General features: G+C 41.3%; 1 protein-coding gene across 1 annotated transcript in view; it reads right to left on the bottom strand.

Annotated features, from left to right (window-relative positions):
* LOC119722043 (cytoplasmic dynein 2 intermediate chain 1-like) overlaps nucleotides 1-12607 on the bottom strand; it is a 244618-nt gene that overhangs the window by 80433 nt on the left and 151578 nt on the right. The window lies entirely within an intron of this gene.

Raw genomic sequence — 12607 nt, 5'->3', positions numbered from 1 at the left:
ATTAAAATTAACAAACAAAGCAATTCGTATTTGTAATTTGTTTCATTTGCTGTTTCGGTAGACATGCCAAAAACAGCCTTTGTTTTCATTACAATTTTTCCTTTTTGGCTGTTTCGGCACATTTGCCGAAACAGCCTTACTGTTTCAGCGCATTTGCCGAAACAGCCTTTGTTTTTTCAGTCTTTTTGCCCATATCATTTGTACATTTTTTTTATCGGCACTTTGGGTACTAACGTCAATCCGATTGCCTTTGTACCTGGCACACACACTTAGACCACCACCCAAAAATGTGTTGAACATTGACGTCATCACGACGTCATCATGAGTTACATGACGTCACATTTAAAAAGTGCTTATATTTAATAAAGGCCTATATCTACAGAACTACAAGTTCGATTGGGTTGAAATGTAGTATGTATCTCGACCGGGATGTGTTATAGATGAAAACTGAAGTGATATCACGATGACATCATCATAGGTCACGTGACCTCATGTTAAAGATTAATAGATTTAATCTTTGAAAATCAATATAATATCAATTGTGAGAGACCTGAACTTGATGTTTGTGGGTATTGATAGAATAATCCAGGATCTTCATTTTATCTTGTGCGTGCCAAATCACATGACCCTTCCTTTCAGTCCAAACTGGAAGCGTCTTGCAATTTAAAGTGGAAAAAGATGTGAATTGGCTTTCAACGATGTTAGTCTCTGACTAGGTGGTGCTTTACAAAACAAATTACCAGTGACGTAATAAAATGTTAGAGCACCCTCTAGCAGCTAGTTGAAAAATGTTTAAATGAATAAACAGTTGATGTTGCAAAGTTTGCTAAAATCCCTTTATAACTGATCTATATAATCAGCTTCTCGCTAAGAACAAGTCGCGTGGGAGAAAGATTGATGATGTCCCGAGACTGGAAGTTACAATGTGACGTCACGTTAAATGTCCATTTCAAAGCCGTTATCTAAGGAACTATTGGCCTTGATCACTCTGCAACTTTCTACCGCACATCTATGTCCTATCAGTCTATAACATGACAAAACAAGTCAGGTGTGTTTACAAACACAAATGCCCCGCAACCGTGACTGTTTCCATGACATAACACAACTCTAACATCAACTTACATGTACCTTGGTCAAATGGAACGTTCTTGACAGCATTAGTGTCTTCTGTAGGTTTTATATGAATTAATCCCTAATCCCTATGATCTCAGAATAAATAAAAGATTTCTATTGTTTTAGCCACTGTGACCTTGACCCTTGACCTTTCGACCCCCAATGCGATAGGCTTCTTAGGATTGCCAAGGACAATCCACAAACCAAATTTGAAATTTATATGTAAAGTATATCTCAAGTTATCACGCTGACAAAATTTCTTTTGTTTTTGCCACTGTGACCTTGACCCTTGACCTTTTGGCCCCAAATGCAAAAGGCTTCTTAGGATTACCAAGGACAATCCACAAACCAAATTTGAAGTTCATATGTAAAGTATTTCTCAAGTTATCGCGCTGACAAAATTTCTATTGTTTCAGCCACTGTGACCTTGACCCTTGACCTTTTGGCCCCAAATGCAAAAGGCTTCTTAGAATTCCCAAGGACAATCCACAAACCATTTTGAAGTTCATATGTAAAGTATTTCTCAAGTTATCGCGCTGACAAAATTTCTATTGTTTCAGCCACTGTGACCTTGACCCTTGACCTATGGCCCCAAATGCAAAAGGCTTCTTAGAATTACCAAGGACAATCCACAAACCAAATTTGAAGTTCATATGTAAAGTATTTCTCAAGTTATCGCGCTGACAAGATTTGTCCGGACACACACACCCACACCCACACACCCACCCACCCACCCACACAGACACACACCCACCCACCCACGGAAGGACAAGGCGGAAACAGTATGCCCCTTCGGCTTCGCCGCGGGGCATAAAAATACAATGACAAAATGCTGAAACAGCCATGTGTTTGTCCACAAACATTAATCTAGTTGGCTGTTTTGGCACATTTGCCAAAATAGCCTTTGTTTTTGTAAAGATTTGTTTGGGGCTGTTTCGGCAAACATGCTGAAAACAGCCTTTGTATTTGTTAAGATTCCCCCCCCCCCTTTTTTTCTTTTTCAGTCATTTTTTTGTTCCCAGTGTCGCATGAAAATCGGACTCGTATGAAAATCGGACTCTTTTTCCCTTGTATTGGTTAAACCCTCTCACGTGACCGGTCCCTCTCCCAATAATCTATGCGTGAGCATGCGTAATACCACCAATGAGTCCGTATTTCATAAAACCTAAAATCATGCTACACCGGTACTTTGGGCACTAGAATCAATCTGATTTCCTTTATACTTGGCACACACTTTCCCAGCACCTGTAAATTGGTGTCGGAAATTGACATCATCATGACTTCGTCACATGTCACATGACATTACATTATAGGTGCGTATTGTGAAGGCCTAAATCTACAGAACGATTGGGTTGAAAGTTGGTTTGTACCTAGGCTGGGATGTGTTAAGCACAGTTGATATATCGATATTACTCGACAATTCGATATTGTTTTGATATCGATATCACCGATATCATTCTTTTTACCATATTGAAATATCGAAAATTTTGATATTGGGGAAGATCGAGAGTATCATCGACTGTATCAAAATACGTAAGATTATCGTCAAAATAAATCTCCCAATTGTGGTTTTACTTTGTGTTTAACATTTGCTGTATAATGGATAAAAATTTTTGTTTGCGAGTGAGAATAAAACAAAGTATAATGCCAAGCGGCGACGCTTTGTGATTTGCATTCGCTGGAATTCGTGGTCTCCAGTATATAAACTCAAAAGCAGCTGCCTTTTTTGGCTTGCAGAAGTTCCGTTCCGTTGTTTGCCCTATATTTTCGTACATTCTCTCGCTGGTAATGCTCAGCGCTGTAGTTGATGAATCTAACTGATCGAGCAATGTGCTCTGGAAAAGGGCGTGGGAATATATTTTTTATTTTTGGTGGTTTGAAAAAGTTCCTTTGTCTGATATGTTCCCACACATTTCTCGCCAGTAACGCCTGGCGTTCCAATTGATTAAAATAAAAACTTGAGCATTGGGGCTTTGGAAAAAGGCGTGCGAAAACGATTTGTTGGCTGTTTTGGCATCCAGCCGAAACAGCCTGCCATTGTTTTTGTTCTTTTATTGCGATTGTTAAGTTTAGGACACTTTTTCCCATGGCTAAACACATTCTACTTGTACGCTGCTTGTTGTGCCACATTCTCAACAACCTGCCATGTCGCAGACAGATTATTTAGAGAAACCTGGTGTTAATGTGTGAAGAAATACCAGATTGCGCAATACCCCTTTATACACATCAATGCGCCTGGTGGCGGGACAGGGGTTGGGGTAGTTTTGAACCAGACAAAACATAACCCGCGTAAGAAAATCGCATTTTCCACCTTGTAAAACTTTCTAAAATGACAAAAGCAGGTGTTATTCGGATTCAGAGAAGTCTACTAAGGTCCCCCCCAAAAAATTTGTCAGTTTCTGGTATGGAGCTTGCCCTAAAAGTGGTGCGGCGACGCGGCTTTTTCTTCCCCCCTACTTTTTTTTCTTCAAATGTCGGCTGATGTTGCAGATGATGACGCTTCGATCCCCTTAACTCTTTCGCTACGGCGAGCCGCTCACGGCGGCTCATACAAATTGTACAGGTCGTACGGAGAGCCGCTGGCAGCGGCTCGGTTGCGTCGCTATGAATAAACAGGATGTCCCCATGACGTGGGCCATATCTACATAATTTATATCATATAACCTCTGACCCTAGTTCGAGCCGCTGCCAGCGGCTCTCCGTCTGGCTGGGGTGCACTTTTTGTTATTGTGAGCAGTTTGTTTACGGAGATACATTCAAAGATGGCGGCGCCCACATCGACGCTCGGCGGAATTTTCAGCTTTGAATTACGTCCAGTTGGGACGAAAAAGGTAAATTAAATTCCGTAGCGAAAGAGTTAAAACTCTCAAAAATATCCTTCAGTTATGGAAGCTTATTCACGCCCACATACTTTATGTGTCCCTATCTATGCATCCAGGGGTTCAGGAGTTCCATATGCTATGCTGACTGACGTTCATCAGGAAAATAAACTCTAAAGCAATGTTAAACTTGTACGTTTTTGTAGACTCTTTTCATCAGTTCCTTATAACCGTGTCGTGCGTACGTATGTACAAAAGCACACATGCACGCTAGCGCCCTCCTTGGTTCGGTTTTGGTCGGAACAGTGACGTCACTCCAGCCAACCGAAGTCACGAAAACGCTCAACCAATGACCATAATTTTTTTTTGCCCTGTTTTGAGTACTTCATAACCTGGAGGAAAGGGAGTCCACCTGGGCCAACATCATACCATACAGCGACATAAGACATCGAGCCTGTGCTGCCAGGCTGCGTATTTTGCCAGGCTGGTGATCAGTCTGTTCCCTAAAATATTGCGCTAGTTAAAAAATGCTTAAAGGTTCCAGATACACGACCATCGCTTCCACACACATGCACCTCTGGCTTCCACACACACAATAACAAAAATCCAACACCGTCTGCAAATGGTGACCGACTATTCTATGCAAAATATATGGGAGCCCAGAAAGGCCACATACAGCTGAGAAAACAGTAATGTTATACCATGCAGCGACATCCGACATCGAGCCTGTGCTGCCAGGCTGCATATTTTTGCCAGGCTGGTAGTTAGTCTGCTCCCTAAAATATTGTGCTAGTTAAAAAAGTGCATACAGGTTCAAGATACACGACCACCGCTTCCACACACACGTGTGGCTTCCCCACACACAAAAACAAAAATACAACACTGTCTGCAAATAGCGCCCGACTATTCTGTGCAAAATATATGGGAGCCCAGAAAGGCCACATACAGCTTATACTCGATCGTAACCCCATCTAAAAACATGTTAAAATTGTGCAGCAGCAGGATTCCAGTCAAACCAGTGAGTTTGGCGGTTTTGAAACATCACCTTACATTGAAAAAAACCCTAATTTTGTCGTCGCGCATGGCTACGGTGACGCGCGTGCATACCAGAAACAGGAGCCTTTTTTTTTTTTTGGCCTTAAGGTCCGAAAAGTCATTAAAAAAAAATCAATACTCCAGACAGTAATATGACCACAATGTTTACAGTAAATCTAAAGTACACAATAGCATATATATTTCCTTGATTTTCATGCTTTGAGTAGAATTTTTTTTCAGTCATTTTGCCCATTGCATTTGTACACATGTTTTTATTCCCGGCACATTGACCACTAAAATCAATCTAATTATACTTGGCACACACTTCTCCCCTGTAGACAGCCAACCGACTAGCTGTTGCCTGTAAGTTGGCCATGGGGTAAATACCTCACTTAGACCACCATCCACAAGTGTGTGCCGAACACTGACATGATCATGATGTCATCACGAGTCACGTGACGTCACAATAAAGGTGCATATTTTAAAGGCCTATATCTTCACAGCTACAGGTCCGATTGGGTTGAAAGTGGGTATGTACCTAGACCGGGATGTGTTATAGATGAAAATTGAAGTGACGTCACGATGACGTCATCATGGGTCACATGACATCATGTTAAAGATTAATAGATTTAATATTTAAAAATCAATATAAAATCAACCGTAAGAGACCTGAACTTGATTTTTGAGGGACTTGATAGAATAATCCAGGGTCTTCATTTTTGAAATTGCGCGCAAAATCAAGTGACCCTTCCTTCCAGTTGAAACCGGAAGTGCCTTGTAACTTAAAATTGGTAAAAGATGTGAACTTGCTTTCAACGATGTATACTCTGGCTAAGTTGTTTTTCACAAAAACATTAACGGTGACGTCAAACATTTTTAGAGCGCCGTCTAGCGGCAGGTTGAAAAATGTTTAAAATTAATAATTGGTTGATGAGTTGTGGCGAGGTTTGCTGAAATCATTTTTATAATTGATGTATACAACCAGCTTCATGTTAAGAACAAGTTAGGGGAGAGATTGATGACTTCACCATACCGGAAGTTACAATGAAAATACCTTTAAACCTTAAAAAATTGCAGGAAAAAAATCAACCGCGAGAGATATAATCCAGATCTTTGCTTCAAATCGCACAGTTAACATAGCTCTCCAGCTTTCTGGTAATGACGTCACCTTGATGTCATCAAGTATCAGATTACAAGTAACAAAAGATTTCTAGATTTAATCTTTGAAAATCAATATAAAGTCAACTGTCAGAGTCTGTCGATAAGAGAAACGAAATCGTCTACAAGTGCAGGCATCGAGACAGGTGTGTTCTTACTTCAGTGAGGTAAACGCGTACTAACTTCAATGACGTAACGTGCGTTACGCGTGTGCGCACTTGATTCGAAATAAGGTAAGATGCTACTTGTATTCTATATTTTGTCATTCTGCTGATGAGTACCTTATGGTAAGAAACAGTCTGTCCAGAAGAGAAATATGCCAAAGTTTGATTAGCTCATACATGTATTCTGAATTTATTGCATGATTATAGCTCTACAGAGATGTATCGAGCACTGCGAATTGTGATAGAAGACGATTTCATTGGATACATATACATATATATTTCATTTTTTTTGTTTTGAAACGGACTTAACTCATTCATAATCCATATATCGAACATACTCGATATTGGATTGCCCATATATCGATTATTGAATATTCTGATATCGACGGTGCTTAGGATGTGCTATAGATGAACATTTTTCAGTGCCCGAAAATATATGTTACAAGGGCTTATTTCCCAAAGACAATGATATGGTAGTTTCTGTGAAAAATGGGCGGATGTGCATGGGCGTAGCGAGGAGGGGGCAAGGGGGGGCACTTGCCCCCCCCCCCCCCCCCCCGGAAAAGCAAAAAAAAAAAAAGGGGGAAGAAGAAGAAAAGAAAAGAGAAAAAAGAAAAGAAAAAGAGGCGCGAAGACAAAGTGGTGTAAATGTAATGAGTTGGGGGGGGGGGGGGCAACATGTCCCTGCCCCCCTCTAAAACTGATAAATCGAGAATATGTTGAGAAATGCAAGCATTTTTGGCAAAAACAGTTTTTTGCCCCCCTCTAGAAAAAATCCTGGCGACACCATGCGGATGTAATGAAAATGACACTGAGTGTTTTAAAGTATGGCCAAAAGAGACACTTGGAAATTTTTAAACTACAATGTTTTTTTTTAAAGGTGAAAAATACATCTAGGGGAAAAAAAAGTATGGTCACAGTTTCGTCTGTTGAAATAAAACTTTTAAAATAACTTTGGTAAGCATTAACGTTAGGTCTATAGAGGAGGTAAATAATTGTGATTGTGTATTTTAAAGAGGTTGTGGAATGCTCAAAGACATTTCCGTCATTTTTCGGGTATATGTAGTCTAAGGTGTGATGAAATAAAAAGGATTATTGTTTCTGTCATGAAATGAGTACAAAAGGTACTTTTGAGAGCTGTTTTTCAAGTCCTGTCCGTGCCTGTTTCGACCCGAACGTGCAATTTGTGTAAAAGTCGACGTTGCGGGCAGCAAACAAAACACAGTAAATCGTGACGTAATAAACAGGACTCCCGATGCAGAGTAGCATAAACGAGTCCTGTTTATTATGTCACGATTTACTGTGTTTTGTTTGCTGCCTGCAACGACGACTTTACACAAATTGCACGTTCGGGTCGAAACAGGACCTGAAAAATAGCTCTCAAAAGTACCCTTTGTATTCTTTTCATGACAGAAACAATAGTCGTTTTATTTCATCACACCTTAGACTACATCTACCCCAAAAATGACGGAAATGTCTTCGAGCATTCCACAACCTCTTTAAAAGAAAGGTTATTGCAGAGAATAATTATATCAGAAGTTAAACTATAAAAAAAAAGTAATTCTAGAAAATTCAAATAAAACTAGACTTATACATATGCATGTTTGTGGACAAACACAGGGCTGTTTCGGCAACTTTTCTGTGACATGTGACATGTAAAGTTACAAATATAACTAGAGCTAATGTGCTTCCCGGTTTGTCTGCACACTGACTCGCACTGACCACAAGGTGATCATTGCGGCGGAGTATCTGGCCAAATACGCGGCTACCTTTACGCAGGTGGCACTGCCGCTAAAACAAACTGAAAGAATGTAGTATCGAGACGCCACTTCAGCGGTTGTGTACAAAGTCTATGGAGAGTGCGGCACTGTGCGTGCAATTGCCTGTCAACGTGGTCGGCCGCGTGCACACGGATGACATCGTTTTTGAATGCCACACAACATCCACAGTATTGTGCTTGGTTTGAAACCTTCCCAGAATTCCTATGTTTTTGGCTGTTTCGGCACTTTTGCCGAAACAGCCTTTGTTTTCGTTAAGATTTTTATTTTTTTATTTTTTATTTTTTTTTTATTTTCTTTTTCAGTCATTTTGCCCATAGCATTTGTACACGTTTTTTTGTCACCGGCACTTTGGGCACTAAAATCATTCCGATTGACTTTATACTTGGCACACACTTAGACCAGCATCTGAAGTTGTGTGCCGAACATTGACGTCATCGTGACGTCATCGACTTATTTATTATAGAATTTTGAATATTTAATTTTTCCCATAGACTTTGTACACAGAAATCGAAAAAAATTGTCGATTTTCAAAGGGCATTTTTGACTCTTTGCCAGTAATTCATTTGCACCAACCTTTGTCCAAGCAAAGACCCTAATTCAAACAACATTGTGTAATGATGACGTCATGATGACGTCATCCGGTGTGTATTTATAGGCAATTAAATTGTGACACTTTTAATATTTAAAAATGCATAAGAAATCAACCGTACGCGTCCGCAGCATTTTGTTACCGGCAAGTGGTAGAGTAGGTTGAGGTCTTTATTTCATTTAGTGTGCGTGAAATCACGTGACCCTTGCTTCCGGTCGAAAAAGGCCAAAACCGGAAGTGGCTTATTTTTTGAAAATGGTAATAGATATGAACTTGCTTTTAACGGTGTTAGTCTCTTGGCTAAAAGTATTCTTCAAATCATCTACCAATGACATCATGCAATCTTCGAGTGCTCTCTAGCGACAGGTTGAAAATTTGCAAAAATGTATTTTGAATAGATGTCTGTGGTGAAGTTTGTCGGAATCGCCTAAATATTGGTGTATATGATGACCTTGACCCACTTAAGACGTGTGCAAAGTTTTAGGCGAATGACGTCATCAGACCGGAAGTTATAATAAAAAGACCCTTTTTCATTTGAAAATTCCTGAAAAATCAACCATGGCAGTTTTTATGTTAGTTTTTACTTTAATTGTCGATTTAAGGGTAGGTCTAAAACATTTCAAAGCTTCAAGGCAAAAAGCGAACTCGGACATGCCCTGCGCACGCTTAAAACTTCAGGTTGACAATACATCTGCTCTAAAACATGCACAGAACGTCTATATGTACATACACGTACGTTACGCACATACTGTACATGTACATCGTACATGTAATGTCAGTCAGCCTGCAGAGCACGTGTTGCCGAGGTCAAATCCTGTCCACATCACAGTGACCGTTTTAGCCGATTTTCGGCTAACTTTGACAGATTTTATGTTCGTGCATGCGGATAGTCAGGGACGTATAATAAAAAATCATAATGCCGAAAAGCCCTATGTTACGTATTTAAAGGTGCAGTTTTTCTGCAGTGGGATTTTCCACAAGTCTTTTCCTATACAACACTGATATCTTACTGAGTAGTTCTGAACTTCAGCCGAGAATTACTATGAGAAGGAAAGAGAAATCGTATTTTTTTTTGCGCTGTCATTGATTGAACATATTCCTAAGGGTCAGAATATCAAGTAATATTTCATAAAAATGTTTCAGTTCAAAGGCAAATTACAAATTTAAAGGTGCAATTTTTCTGCAGTGGTTTTTTTTTAGACCGTTAACTTTGTACACGTGTTAGCCCATTGACTTTGTACACGTTTTCAAGCCACCATTTCTATAACTTGGCGATCTAAATCATCATCAATGTTACAGCCAAGGAAGACCCTCATACAAAAATTATGCCAAGACTATGACGTCATGATGACGTCATCACCTAATTTTTTTTATTGATTTTTGAAAATTTACGTGCATATTATGAAGTCTTATATCTACAGAACTGTAAGTCTGATTGGGTTGAAACTTGGTATATGGCTAGACCGGGATGTGTTACACATGTAGGTAGGAAAAAATTAGGTGGTCGAGACCTGAACATGATTTTTGCAGGAATTGAAAGAATTATCGAGGGTCTTCATTTGTGTGACCCTTTCTTCTGGTTGAAACCGGAAGTGCTTTGTAATTCAAAATTGGTGAAAGACGCGAACTTGCTTTCAACGATGTTTGCTCTGGCTAAGTAATTCTTTACCATAAAATTATAGTAATAGATGAAACTTTATGTGACGTCATCATGACGTCATCACGTGACATGTGACGTCATAATTCAAAGCCCTATGCGAATGGAATCACATATTACATTTATATGCCACCATTTATTATAAACAGAACTACACATCCTTCGTTGATGGAACACATGTCACATGTCACAAAAAGCCTACCGAAACAGCCCTATGTTTGTCCACAAACATATGTCTAGTTATATTGTTTTAACGTACGTTTGAAAAATGATAAACTTGAAATAACTCGACAACCAAATTAAGTCAGGAACATGAAATTTTAGAACTTAACAGGGCTGCAAAGATTTACTAGAACGGCGAAGCCGCCATGGCTCGCTGTCCAAGGCAGGAAGGGAGGCTGAAGGTAGGGTTGAGGATGGGCATGATGGAAGGGGATCAGGATTCTTGTTGATGTGCCTAGGTGTAGGGGTCAGTTTTTAAATGTCAACATAAAAAGTTAACAGATTACCTAATAAATACATATGTATATAGGTTAGCCGTCACTGTATTATAGGGGAGTTTTCCATTGTTAAGGTTATTAGGACCCACTTGTGGATTTTTGCAGCCCCAACAGTGTCTTCTGGTCCCCATACTTGTAGTACCATGGGAAAACTCTTGTGTAGTCACCACAAATGCAGAACAAGAATGGGTATACATGTACATGTAGACACAGCACCATCACCACCTCCCCCGAACCTTACCCCATCCCAAAACCTTACCCCATCCCCAACCCGCCCCCTCCCCCACCCAACCCCCTACCCATACCCATTCCATCCTCCCCTAACCATCCCCACCCTATCACCTACACATCCCAACCCCACTCAAACTCCGATCCCTATCTCCTTCCCCCTCCCCTGACCCGTACCCTCCCCTACCCCAACCCCCTACACCCACCTACCCTATCTTCCCTTATCTGTCCTTACCCACCCTACACATCCCCATCCTAACCCTTACTTGAATTCCAATATCCCGCCCACCCCATTCCCCCACCCATACATCCCCACCTGACCCCATGCAACCCCTACTCTGATCCCTATATACTGCCCCCTCCCCTTATCCAACCCCTACAACCCATCCCTACCCATCCCTACACATCCCCAACCCAACCCCTACTCCGATCCTATATCCCGCCCCCTGCCCAACCCCCTCCTAACCCAACCCCTACATCCATGCCCATCCTCTCCCTACCTGTCTCTCCCTACCTGTTCCCACCCCACCCCACCCCACCCCACCCCACCCCACCCCACCCCACCCCACCCCACCCCACCCCACCCCACCCCACCCCACCCCACCCCACCCCACCCCACCCCACCCCACCCCACCCCACCCCACCCCCACCCCACCCCACCCCACCCCACCCCACCCCCCCACCCCCCCAACCCAACCCAACCCAACCCAACCCACCCACCCAACCCACCCAACCCAACCCAACCCAACCCAACCCAACCCAACCCAACCCAACCCAACCCAACCCAACCCAACCCAACCCAACCCAACCCAACCCAACCCAACCCAACCCACCCCACCCTCCCCTACCCCATCCCTACTCCAACCCCAAACCAGCAGCTCATGCACATCCCCAAAATGCATAGTGTACATGTACATATTATAAATTTACTGCAATGATATGAACCTAACTGAAGTTATAAAGATGATACATGACAACTGCATTTAATTTTTTTCCCCAAGTTAACTAGAACCAAAAACTTCAACATTTTTATCTGAACGCGGACGGCCGGACGGACGGACGGAAATTGGTATTACATAGGCTCGCATCTGCTTCGCAGCTCGCCAAAAATGTAAAACAGCTTTTTAATTTTTTTTTCATAAAATGACCCCTACTGACCAATAGGTGAACACTGGCCAAATTCTGTGAACAACTTTTGTGAGGCTTGGTCCAAGTTTTACATTAATTGGGTCAAAACTGTGGGAGAAGAAGCATTTTGTAAATATTCATTAAATGACCACTACTGACCACCGGATGACCATTGGCCGGATTTTACGAGCATGGCTAGGTAGGGCATGTGTCAAGGTTTAATTTGAGCAAGTTTGTTTGAAAATGGCTGAATAGTTTAGGAGTTATGGCCATTTTTTTCATTGGTCACGTGATCGTTTGCCCAAAGAAAGAAAGAAAGAAAGACTTTTTGACTTTTCCAAGTGAAAACTGTATTATTCTCGTGCTGGTAGTACCTGTATTCAAGTAAGATTTTACACTTGATACGATAAGTCCAAATTTCTTTGGGATCTTTGA

The sequence above is a fragment of the Patiria miniata genome, unplaced genomic scaffold, assembly GCF_015706575.1.
Source record: "Patiria miniata isolate m_02_andy unplaced genomic scaffold, ASM1570657v1 HiC_scaffold_14, whole genome shotgun sequence".
In the NCBI taxonomy this organism is placed as follows: Eukaryota; Metazoa; Echinodermata; class Asteroidea; order Valvatida; family Asterinidae; genus Patiria; species Patiria miniata.
This window is presented reverse-complemented; position numbering and strand designations above follow the sequence as displayed.